The following is a 12,472-nucleotide window of genomic DNA, read 5'->3' on the forward strand; positions in this document are numbered from 1 at the left end:
CATCTCTAGAACAACTGTTAAGAGGAGACTGCGAATCAGGCCTTCATGGTCAAATAGCTGCTAGGAAACCACTGCTAAGGAGAGGCAACAAGCAGAAGAGATTTGTTTGGGCCAAGAAACACAAGGAATGGACATTAGACCAGTGGAAATCTGTGCTTTGGTCTGATGAGTCCAAATTTGAGATCTTTGGTTCCAACCGCCTTGTCTTTGTGAGACGCAGAAAAGGTGAACGGATGGATTCCACATGCCTGGTTCCCACTGTGAAGCATGGAGGAGGAGGTGTGATGGTGTGGGGGTGTTTTGCTGGTGACACTGTTGGGGATTTATTCAAAATTGAAGGCACACTGAACCAGCATGGCTACCACAGCATCCTGCAGCGACATGCCATCCCATCCGGTTTGCGTTTAGTTGGACGATCATTTATTTTTCAACAGGACAATGACCCCAAACACACCTCCAGGCTGTGTAAGGGCTATTTGACCAAGAAGGAGAGTGATGGAGTGCTGCGGCAGATGACCTTCAGTTATTTCACCTTTTTTTGTTAAGTACATAACTCCACATGTGTTCATTCATAGTTTTGATGCCTTCAGTGAGAATCTACAATGTAAATAGTCATGAAAATAAAGAAAACGCATTGAACGAGAAGGTGTGTCCAAACTTTTGGCCTGTACTGTATTTTCAGAACCTGTAATATACAGAAAGAGTCAGTATAAATTTAAACCTTGCAATTTATTTTCATCCATGAACTTGGTGACAATTCATTGACAATGACAAGTCATTGCAACAGTAATGTTTCATAGTATTTCTTGGTCCTAATAGTCTTCTGGAGTGTAGTGTGTTTTTCCACCCAAGAGAGCAGTTGTGTTTTGGCTAGGGAACAACTGAGTTAAAATTACCCACCCAAGAGGGCAGTTTTGCTGTCATGGTAATAAAGAGAAATCTTTCACTTTACTCAGTTTGTTTATCAGTTAACTGCTGCCTGTTGTGTCAATACAGAAAGAGTGTTTTTAAACCTTCAGCAATTTATTTTGGCTCCATGAACTTTAGCGTGACAATTTTGGCTCCAAAGGACACTTCAGCGCATCTGGCTAACACTTTAGCGTGCCTTTTGGCTCCAAAGAGGACACTTTAGCGCGTGTTTTGGCTCCCAGGAAGGCACTTTAGCATGTGTTTTGGCTCCCAGGAGGGCACTTTAGCGTGCGTTTTGGCTCCCAGGAGGGCACTTTGAATTATCTGCTCCCAGGAGGGCACTTTATCGTTATAGGAGGAACTATTTCTTGACAAACATCAGTTTGTTCATCCACCCAGCACTGTGCAGTGTCCTCAGCACTGTGGTCAGTTGCCACGAGGAAGCTTTAGCAAGCATTTTTCAACATCCCCCCTTCCGTGCACACCACTGCTGTGACCTCCTCTGTGCACTTTACCAGCAAGGTCACCAGCAGTGTGAATGTACAAAGTGTGACTGCTGCGTATCAAAACAAAATCACATACAGGCCAGGATTACACAGTGAGAGGTGAGCTGCTGTGTGTGTGCTGAGTTGCTGATTACAACAAGCTGCACTCAGTGCAGTTATTACTGTAAATATGGAAGTGAAATGGACTGTGTGTGTCAATGTTTACATACTACCGACACTGTGCAAGGTCAGCCCGCTGACCCGGAGGGGCCTCTGGCCAATCAGCTCTCAGACAGAGGAAGCAGAAGAAAACCAATCCTAAAGCAGCGTGAAGACAAAAGCACCAATTGTGTTTTTGTCGGTCAGGGATAAAGTCTGGCAGGCCGAGGGGCCAGGTGGAACAATTCCATCACTAGTTAAACAAAGTGACTTCCACAGCTGGAGCTTAGACTGTGAATTTACCTGTGGCTACAGTGCTCATTTAAGTCAAGCTCAAAATGCCATTTCGGGTTCATCAGCAGTCCAAAAAGAATCTGTATTAGCACTTGTGTTTTCTGTTGTGTCATGTTTTCTTCTTTTAATTTCCACCACAAGCTGTAAAGAAACTTAAACATAGCATCTGTCACATCAGCCAAGCAATTCTAAAGGGACATTTATTTTGAAAATTTTGAGTGTTGAGCTCACTGCTCACCACTTTCTCTGTCAGTTACTGCCGCCTGAAAATCCTTATTTGGGCAAAAAAGGACAAACAATGATATGCATGGCTGGATGAACCTGTTAGGGGGTCACAGGGCAAAAATGAGCTGCTAGGCCCCTGTTAACCCCTCATTCCTCCCACTCTCTACAGAGTGAACAGTGTTTCTGGGAGACCACCTGGCCCCAGAGTTACGCTGTTCTATTAAACACATCTTTGAGTTGCCACACATGAGCACAATTCCAACATTATGATGGTCTGAAAACTACATTTTAAAACAGGGACGCTCATCAAGATAAGACCCAATATCAAATGGTAAGGCTTGTAATTTGATATTGTGCTTTACAGGTGCATATTCCTGCAACACATGTTTGGTACTACTTGCAGAATGAAGGCAGATGCTATTAGCATCCAGGTGCCCATAGCCAACAATGCTATTTGAACCTGGGCTGTATGTAGCCAATGTGGCTGTTTACACCAGGGTGCATATTCCTGCGTGTCATAGCAACGTCGAAATATGACGTTGACACTAATGGGTCTATTCAGCTTAAGTTTATGTAGCCTACACAGTGTACATTCAGCAGCTTTATGCGTCCTCAAAACTGACTCTTTACACTACGTCATCTGGTTTTCTAGTCGTACATTTGTGAGTTTTTTTCTCGTACATTTACTGTTTTAATCTGAGATAATTTCCAAGATTGGCTAGAACTAACCTTAACCATGACCCACCGCCCCAACCCTAACTTCTTCCGACCTCGATGCATCGATGTGCTAAGTAGTCACAGCACAGAGTAGGATCCATGATAATGTGATGTAGGAATGTATGTTAATAGCTGAACAGCTGCAATTTGACACCTCTCACCTGGATGCAAATAGACACTCCAATTTATAAATCCCGATGGATGGCTTAATTAATGGTCAATAAATCATTTAGTAATGCTTTATAGATCAGTAATAAGTAAGGATGCACAGTAATATCGGCATGTCATCGGTATCTGCCAATATGGACTTTGAAATGAAATATTAGAAGTGGCCAACATACTTTTTCTTATTTTGTACAATGAATCAGTGTTACATAAGCACTGTATTTCATGTCTCCATCTGCTGGTGGGCCATCATGATAAGAGCATGAATGCATAATATGATGTTAATGCCACTACAGAAGAGACTTAATGATCACTACAGTTAGGTGGGGAAGAAATGAATATAACGATATTGGTATTGGTTATTGGCCAAATTAGTTATATATCAGCACATCGGGGGGAAAAAATCCAATATCATGCATCCCTAGTAATAAGCCACTGATAAGACCTTTTCAGTTGCCAGGTTGTGGGGGAAAAAAAATCACCACTGTTTGTTCTTTCTCTCACATAATAATGCAGTTATACATGCAATTCATTCATTAATAAATGCTTTAAAAGTTAATAAATGGATTTTGGTCCAGATCATCTGCAGTCCTTTTTTAGATGATACATGGTTATATGATGCAATAAATCAAGGGGGATTTCCACAACCTGGCAACCCAAAAGTTTATATTCTGGGTACATAATTGACCAATAAAAATTAGTAGATTGATCATTTGTTCACTTATAACAAACCTTTAGTTACAACTTACGAACCCTTTATAAATGATACCTTATTAGAAAGCTGTACCTAATTGTTTTTTAAATAACAACAAACCTGATTCAGCATTCCTGGCTTTGTCTGGTATATATTTCAACTTTGTTGATGAAGTGGTGGGAAGATGAGAAAGAAGCAGCTGAGTTTGATAGGCTAAGCATGGTAGAAAACTATGACACATGAAGGTGTGTTGTCACAGTTTGATCATTAGAGTCCTTCACACTTGGTATGTTTTCAGTGAGGAGCCTGTGGGTTTCCGAAGGTACAAGATAAGATGAAGACCTTGTGGATGTTCCTGACCTCCATGAAAATGGTTTTGGTTACAATCTTTGTTTTGCTGAGAGGCTCTTTCTGCCTCCGTCTGAGTTGGAGGCTGAATTCCACAGTTTTGCATCTGATAATATTTGCTAAGAAGCCGAAGGCTGAATACCCCAACTGTTTGTAAAAACATTTGCTGTGATGCAGCTTTTAAACACTTTAGCACGGAGTAAACAAAAAAGACTTCTTAGGCAAGTTTTTGCAAGTTCTAATGCACAGTTTGTAAATATACCTATTAAAGTGTTAATGGAATTAATGTTGTTAATGCCATAGGATTTGTGTATAACCCATGTAATCACGAACTAGTAATATGCATATAACCCACATATTTTAAGAAGGGTGTGATCTTATGATCAATTCACTGACAGGAGTAAAGAAAACTATAGTATAAAGAGTGAAAGTCTGCATAAAGAGGCAGTGTGGAGTGTTGGATTGGTCAAACAAACACAGGCCTTACCCCCAGGAGACTGGTCCCATGTAAATTAAGTGAACTTTGAGTTATTTCAAGGTGTGGTGTCAGGTAATCTTAACTACATAACTTTACATTAAGTATGTAACAAGATTCTTCTCCTGAACCTAACCTAACTTGTAGGGGCACTAATTCGTTGAATATGATACTAACCGTTGTATGAGGATATGTTTTGTCAGTATAACATGATAACAAGTGAATAAGGATTCAAACTGCCAATGTGCTGAGCATGTATAATGTTACCTTATGTTTTTGGTATGACTGTGTCCCTGCATACATGCTGATCCAAGATCTTCTCTCACGTCAGATTTGTGTTGTAATATTCAAGTAAGGATGACTGAGGCTCATTGAGTTTGTTCTGTTATTCATAAAAGTGAAGATTGACCAGAAGTTAAAGTCTTCCACATCAGTGAGAAACCTGAAACATAAACTTTAATATCTCCTCAGTCCAATAATGCACATAACAATCACCACCACAGCATTTTAAGAAGTGAAATTACAACCATAGTTTTTGGTAGAAAGGTATGGTAGGTTTTTTAATTTGTAAAAAGAAGTTGCTGTTCTTTATAACGCCACTAATCCATATTCTTTGTATTAACAATGAACTGTTTGCTTGCAGCGGCAAAGCAAATTCGCATTTTTGCGTTGTGTTGAGGTCACCTTTGGTGAACTTTGACCACAAAAATCGTAGCCACAACTAATAGCAGAGAAGTATGTGTGAGGGAGACACTGACTGTTGCCATGTCTAACCTGCTGCTATTGTATGAAAAGAAAAATGAAAAATACAAACCACCTCACATGAGAGGTGCCGCCTGGCTGGCAGTAAGTCGGGAGACAGGCACGCAACGTAAGAAAATCGAAAATGTACCAATAACACAATATTTTTCGGTATTTCTTAGCAAGCTAGCTTTGTGTCACATTAGGGACTGCCCACATTTAGCATGAACATCTCCTTTGAAGGTGATAGTCACTAGCCTAAATAGCTAATGTGTCATCACCCTTAAGCTGCAGGTGGTTCAGCTCACACCACTCAACGAACGACTTCATTGCGTCGCTGTCCACAGCATCCTTCCACTTGCACTTCTGCAGGTGGCAGGACTTGAAGTTGTATATGACATCCAAGGTTTAAAGGGTGAAAAGAAAAGGTGACAGGACCATCCCCTATGCACACTGTACACTATCTGCTCAGCAACAAGCAGCAGACAGACACAGTCGGAGAGTAGCTGCTGAACACAGTGAAACATTTAGCAGCTCAAGAGACAGATATTTCCCTCAGGAGTTGGTGGAGAACAAAAACAGAGCTAAAAGAGAAAGAATAGTGGACTTGCATTCATCAGGTGGATACAAGGTCTGATAACTTTAACAGATTTTAATATGATTTTCTGAAATCAGTGTCTAGGGGCAATAAGAAGAATCGCCGCTTGACAACACACACATATCTGACTTACTCAAATTGTAATAATGCAAAGAGTGATTATCAGTTGCGACAGTGGGGCTTGCTTTATTTTCACCTTGTGAGTTTGTGCATGTGTGTATCATCATGGCAAAATGTGGCCCTTGTGACGCCTATTGTAGTGGGAACTCCCACAGAAGCAGTTTTAAGCCAGGTGTTTTTATGTCTGTCTGTCTGCCGACAGATTGTCACCTTCAATAGCATCACAACCGTGCAAGATGCAGTATCAAAATTGTAGAGGTGTGTAGGATCAAAATGAAAGCCGAGCTCAAAGATGGGTGAGGTTCAAGCAAGAGCACCGAAATTAGAGGGGTAAGAGATAGGAGAGGGGGCATTGCCCCCCCACATTATGGCCCTGGCCCTGCATTTTGGTGGGTTTGCTTATTTTAAGTCATGTATCACTGTATCACAGCTGATGGTCTCTAGTTTTCAAGTGTTTGCAACACTTAGAATGTTGTATTTATTATTTAATAGCCATTTCCAATGGGCATCACAAGACCTGCCACTATACCAACTGTCACTGCACAGCTCAAACCTATCCCTGTGCCCTCTGCTGCCAGCTGCAGTTGTGTAACCAGTTCTTGTCATGTCACATATGGTATCACGTTACATGACCTTCACACAGTACCTGACTACTGCTACTGTTTAATATATTTATCCAGGACTTACTGAAAAGCAGTATTAGTACTAAATGGATTACTTTGGTGAAATCAGTAAAATTAAAAACTACCAATCAGCTGACAGCTGGAACAACAGATATAAAACTGTTTGTAACCCAAGAAAAAACAAATCATTATTTGTTAATGATGTGAGATATGACAGGGTTTACTAAAAATAAAGAATTTGGTCTATAAAATAACCATTATTATCACCATGCAAAAAAACCAAACTGAATTGTTGACAGCTTTTGCAGCAGTACAGTTGACTGAACCTCTCACAATCAACAAACTCAGCAGTGCAACTGTGTAACAGAAGCCTTACATTTCATCCATTTTTACTCATAATGTTTTTGAGTGTTGCTGTCACTGCGGGTCAAAGGTCAGGTCATCAGCTTTTGTTACATAATGAGGCTACAATGAAGTTCTGTGAAACTGTGAATGTAATTCAGAGCTTCATACAAATGGACACACTGGTTACAAAGGTTCACATATCTTAGCTGTGAGAGAGCAGAAGCCCAGCTGTATCCAGTGACAGATGTTGTAACATGGATGTACAAGCTTGTCCTTCTCATGACCTTGCTCAGTCTGTAGTCCAGCTAAGTATTCCAGTAAGTTTTCTCCCTGCTTGGAGAGACTTCCCAGGCCTGCTGTGGAGTGGATTCCGCCCACTGCATATTCCTCACAGCGAGCCAAGCCAGGCCCCCATGTTCATGTGACCAGAAACACTGGCTGCTATTTCAGAGTGACCTCCAAAACCACGCACAGAGCTGGAAGGACAATGGCTAGATGCACGAATGCACGGATGATTACGTTTGCACATGCGCCAATGCTGTCTCCTCAGCCCCTGGTCCTTTTCTCCGTGGAGCGGTGCAGTCAGTGTTGACTCTTCCCCTCCTTCCTGCAAGAGCCAAAAGCAACAGGCTGAGCTCCTACTCTCTCTGAGGCATTACGGTCTGTGCAAACATTTCCAAGGAATGCAAAATGAAAGTCTAACAAATCCAGGAGGACAGTCAAGTAAAGATGGTGAACTTACTGAATGTATACACCACAAAATCAAACAGGTATCTCAAATTATTTGTTCCATCTGCCATTAGGTTTTTAAACAAGCTGTAGGCAAGCTTTTTGGGAATGATACACTGGTTAAACTGTGATGACTGCATTTACTGTATGGATTATATTATTTATATTGTTATGTAAGATTTGTTGTGTTGCTGACATGCAAGATATGCTTGTTGTTACTTCTGTTGGAAACCAAATTGCCCTTTGGGGACATTAAAGATTTTCAGATTTTCAAACATTAAGACCTCTTTGCTTCTTTGACCTGGCTGGATTATTGTTCACTGCATACCAACTGGATTTGGTAATTTCATTAATTTATTACACTCAGGTCAGGCCTGCAGTGCAAAGTCAACCCAAACACCCCAAAAAATGTTGACATTGTGTGTTTCTGCATGTTGAGCGTAAAAAACCCCACTTGATTATAGTTAGGAAAAAATCATTTTCTGGCTGAAAAAGCAGAAAACCATTAGAACTGCAGCGTCTGGAGACACAAAAGCAGCTGCAAAAGCATCAATGGGTCACTAAAAACCATCCATGTTTAACAGCACATAAACTGTTGCAAAAGCAGTGATAGGTCGCTGAAAAACACCTACGTTTAACTGCACAAAAGCCTCTAGAAAAGCGGAAATGAGTCACCAAAAAAATCACCCATGTTCTACAGCACAAATTCCACTGGAATGTTTGCAAATGTACAATGCTAAAAGTTTCCTCTGGCGACTTGGCTGCTCATGTAGGTTGAAAAAGTGCCAGTTCTGAACCCAAGCCATTGTAGGGAAATCCAGGGTCATGTTCCTCACTATTAACTGACATTTTACAGACTGAACAATAAATCAAAAATAATGATAAAAAAAATCAACAATAATAAAATAAGAATCTTTTGTTGCAGGCCTATCTTTTTCTCTTTTTTGGCTGTTGACTTGTACCAGGATCTAAAGTGCTTGTTGTTGCTGCCATGATGAGCCTATTCCTGGACATTTCTTTCTTCCTTGGACACCTCTCTCCTTCTCTCTGCTACTCTTACAGACAGCTGGTTCCACTGACCATTCATCAACACCTGCAGCACACATCAGTCACACCACACACACAGAGGTAGTAGTGAAGGTACAGATACAACAGCTTGCATCCTACAGAAAATGGGACACATTGTGACGCACTGCATTCAGTGAGTCACTGCTGTCACTGAGCCCAAAAACCACAAATCACGTTTATCTTTTTTCTTTACAGAAAAATTGGGCTACAAAAATATTCTCAAATTTACCAATAGCCATTAACGTGTATTTTGATATTCAGCACTGCGTTTTTTGAAACAGCTGTCATCTCCCACACGCCTGGCTCTGCGTCATACTCATCATCAAAAAAAGATAGATAGATAGATAATACTTTGGAAAATAGAGATTGTTGTTTTAGAGATAAATTATTCATCCCCAGAAGCGAGAAAAAATCCTGTTGAAAAAGCATTAACGCTGAAGGTTCATGGGGGTCGTGGTGGTGTCATATCTCACTCTGCCTTGGCACGGTGTGATGGAAACATAGTTTGTATTGGACCTGGTAATAAAGGCCGAAGCCTAACTGTCCCTGATGGAGCCCACAGCTGTTTCCATCAGCAGTCAGTCAGACATGCTGGAGATGAAGCCCTAAAATAGACCACAGAGGGGAAGCTGTGTGGAAGTCAGCTGCAAGAACAATGCTAAAGGCAGAATGGATCGCAAATATGGAACAAATAACTGGACTGCACATATTTACAGGTTATCACTAAATGTGGAAATTACTGCTGTGATGAGACCCAAAAAGAGGAGATGTGCAAACCACAGCTCTGGGAAACCTTTTTATCCCTCATAGTGTCGATGTTTTATTCAATGAGACAGAAATGACATTATGATCTCACAAATAGGCAGCGCATAAATGGAATCCATTTCCCATAACCCCTTGCAACCTTGCCCTGTTAGGTGCAAACACACACCGAGATGTATCCTCTTTCCAACAGGAGACAGCACTATTGTTGCCTGTGTACAAACTGCTCATTTTATAAACAAACAAATGGATTCTAATGACAGCGGTACATCCGCAGACTCTGTGTGTGTGTGTGTGTGTGTGTGTGTGTGTGTTTGCTGTGACCCAGACCAGGCTACAGCACATAAGCTGATGGAGATCTCAGTGTGCAGCAGCAGGTAAACCTGCTCACTTTCCTCTTTCCACATGTGACATTCACACACACTTTAGCTGCTTCTAACCCAGTTTGAAATGTGGTGCATGATTTTCATGATGCCCCTCTCCTAACCTAACTTTGACCAGGAGCTCTGTTAGTACCAGCATCACGTGGATGTGGTGGTATAACACAAAACACACTGGCAGGTACAGTGGATGCATGCAAATCAAAAATACTGACCGAAATTCAGCCAAAGCTACAGAGACCTGAAACAGACCCTTAAATAAGGGTTTGTTGGTGGTTTGACTTTTCATCATTTTGTACCTTCTTCTCTTTTCTTTCAAGAAAGACATGATCACTTTTTAAAAATTCTACATTTTAAAAACAGTTCGGTTATAAAATGTTAATAAAAACAGAAGGCAATGATTCGCCTATCCTTTTTCACCTATATTCAGTTATATGTCCTATATTCATATCAAGGTATTTAATGGTCAAACTGATTAACTTTGTTGTTTTTGTCAATATAAAGTCATTCTGAATTTGACGCCTTCCAAAAAGTTTACACAGGGGCAACAAAAGACTGTGAAAGTTGTGGAATGCACCTGCAACATTTCACAGGTAAACAGGTTTATTAGTAACAGCTTAAAGTATCATGATTGGGTATGAAAGGTGCACCCTCAAAACAAGGTTCAGTTGTTCACAAGCAAGGAAGGCACGAGGCTAACCAAAACTGTGAACTGCATGGCAAAGTAGTCAAAAAACATTGCTCATGAAACAACTCACCAACATCCAGAGACACTGCCGACTTCTCTGGGAATGAGCTCATTTGAGATGTACTGACACAAAGCGGAAACATGCGCTGTGGTCTGATGCGTCCATCATGGACGTCCTGTCCTATGGGCTAAAAAGGAAAAGGACCATCCAGACTGTTACCAACACAAAGTTCAAAGTCAGCATCTGTGATTCTATGGAGGTGTTTTAGTGCCCAAGTTGCACATCTGTGAAGGCACCATGGAAGCTGATACAGGTTTTGGAGCAACATATGCTGCCATCTATCGCTGCTTATTCCAACAAGACAATGAGACACATTCTGCACGTGTTACAACAGTGTGGCTTTGTAGCAAAAGGGAATGCAGGTACTAGACTGGCCTGCCTGTAGTTCAGACCTGTCTCCCATTGAAAGTGTGATGCACACTATGAAGTGCAAAATACGACAATGGAGACCCTGGAGTGTTGAGCAACTAAATTTGTACATTGAGCAAGAATGGCAAAGAATTTCACTTTCAAAACTTCAGCAGTTAGTGTCCTCAGTTCCCAAACACTTACTGAGAGTTGTTAAAAGAAAAGGTGATGTAACACAGTAGTAAACATGTCCCTGTCCCAACTTTTTTGGATCCTGTTGCAGGCATCAAATTCAGACTGAGTGTATATTTACTAAAAACAATTAAGTTTATCAGTTTTAATATTAAACTAGTCCATACCCATTGGTAGCTTTGTCACCTTCTACCTATGCCAATCCTCAATGCCTACGTTCAGTTTCACATAGATTGACCACGTCAGTGAGTAGAAAAACATGGGACAGACAGAATGACTGACTGATAGAATGACACACTGACAGTTTCCGTGATTATGTACAGCATACCATACCATGACTTAGTCATACCAAAAATTAGAAAAAACAAACAAAACATTCGGCCACAGGGGGAGCCACAGCGATCGGTCACATTTTAGCCATTTTAAGCATTTTTCTGTTGTTATAGCGCCACTCAGTTGCCAATTAGAGTTAAATTTCTCCAGTCACTTTGAGGCGTCCTGTTCTACATATCTACCAAGTTTAGTAAAAATCGATGTGGCAGTTAGGCCTAGATAATAAATTAAATCTCTAGCGCCCCCATTTTGTTTGATGGGGTCAATAATGGAGGGGTCCCCTCAGATTATGTGTGGTCATATGCCTACAAAGTTGCGTGGTGATCAGTGAAACCCTTGAGATGTTATACCTTTATGTGATGAGCCACGCCCTCCGCAATATTCATTGCCTTATAGAAGCTCAGTTTTAGGAAGTTTTCCAACTTTTGCCAAGAGGAAACTTTAGATATTGGTCCCTAGATTATCGATTTTAAGTGTTTTTCAAAAAATTCAAAATGGCGGAAAATCTGTATTACCGGAAGTTATGGGTTCTTGAGGCAAATTTGTTCCTTATGAGGAGAGGCATCTCTGTGCAAAGTTTCATGTCTTTACGACATATGGGGCATGAGATATGCCTATTCAAAGTTTGCCATTTCAATTGGTTGCTATAGCGCCCCCCTTTGACCTATGGATGTAATATTGCTTCATTCGCATCCTCCCATGACCCTCTACCACTGTGCCAAATTTCACATGGATTGACCAAGTCAGTGAGGAGAAAAACATGGAACAGACACACAAACACACACACAGAGTTTTCATCATTATTATTATATAGTAAGATAAGATATAGTAAGATATCTTGTCATCGCTGTGTACTGAATATATGTCAAAAAGGATTTGCAAATTATTCCATTCTTTTTTTTATCTGTGTTTTTAACGGACTCAGAGGCTCATTCAGTGAGCGACTCAGGATGTCTGTGTTCTTCTGAACGATGAGTGTCTTCTGTTCAGCAGCTGTCAGATTTTTAATGAAA

The sequence above is a fragment of the Epinephelus fuscoguttatus genome, linkage group LG22, assembly GCF_011397635.1.
Source record: "Epinephelus fuscoguttatus linkage group LG22, E.fuscoguttatus.final_Chr_v1".
Taxonomy (NCBI): domain Eukaryota; kingdom Metazoa; phylum Chordata; class Actinopteri; order Perciformes; family Serranidae; genus Epinephelus; species Epinephelus fuscoguttatus.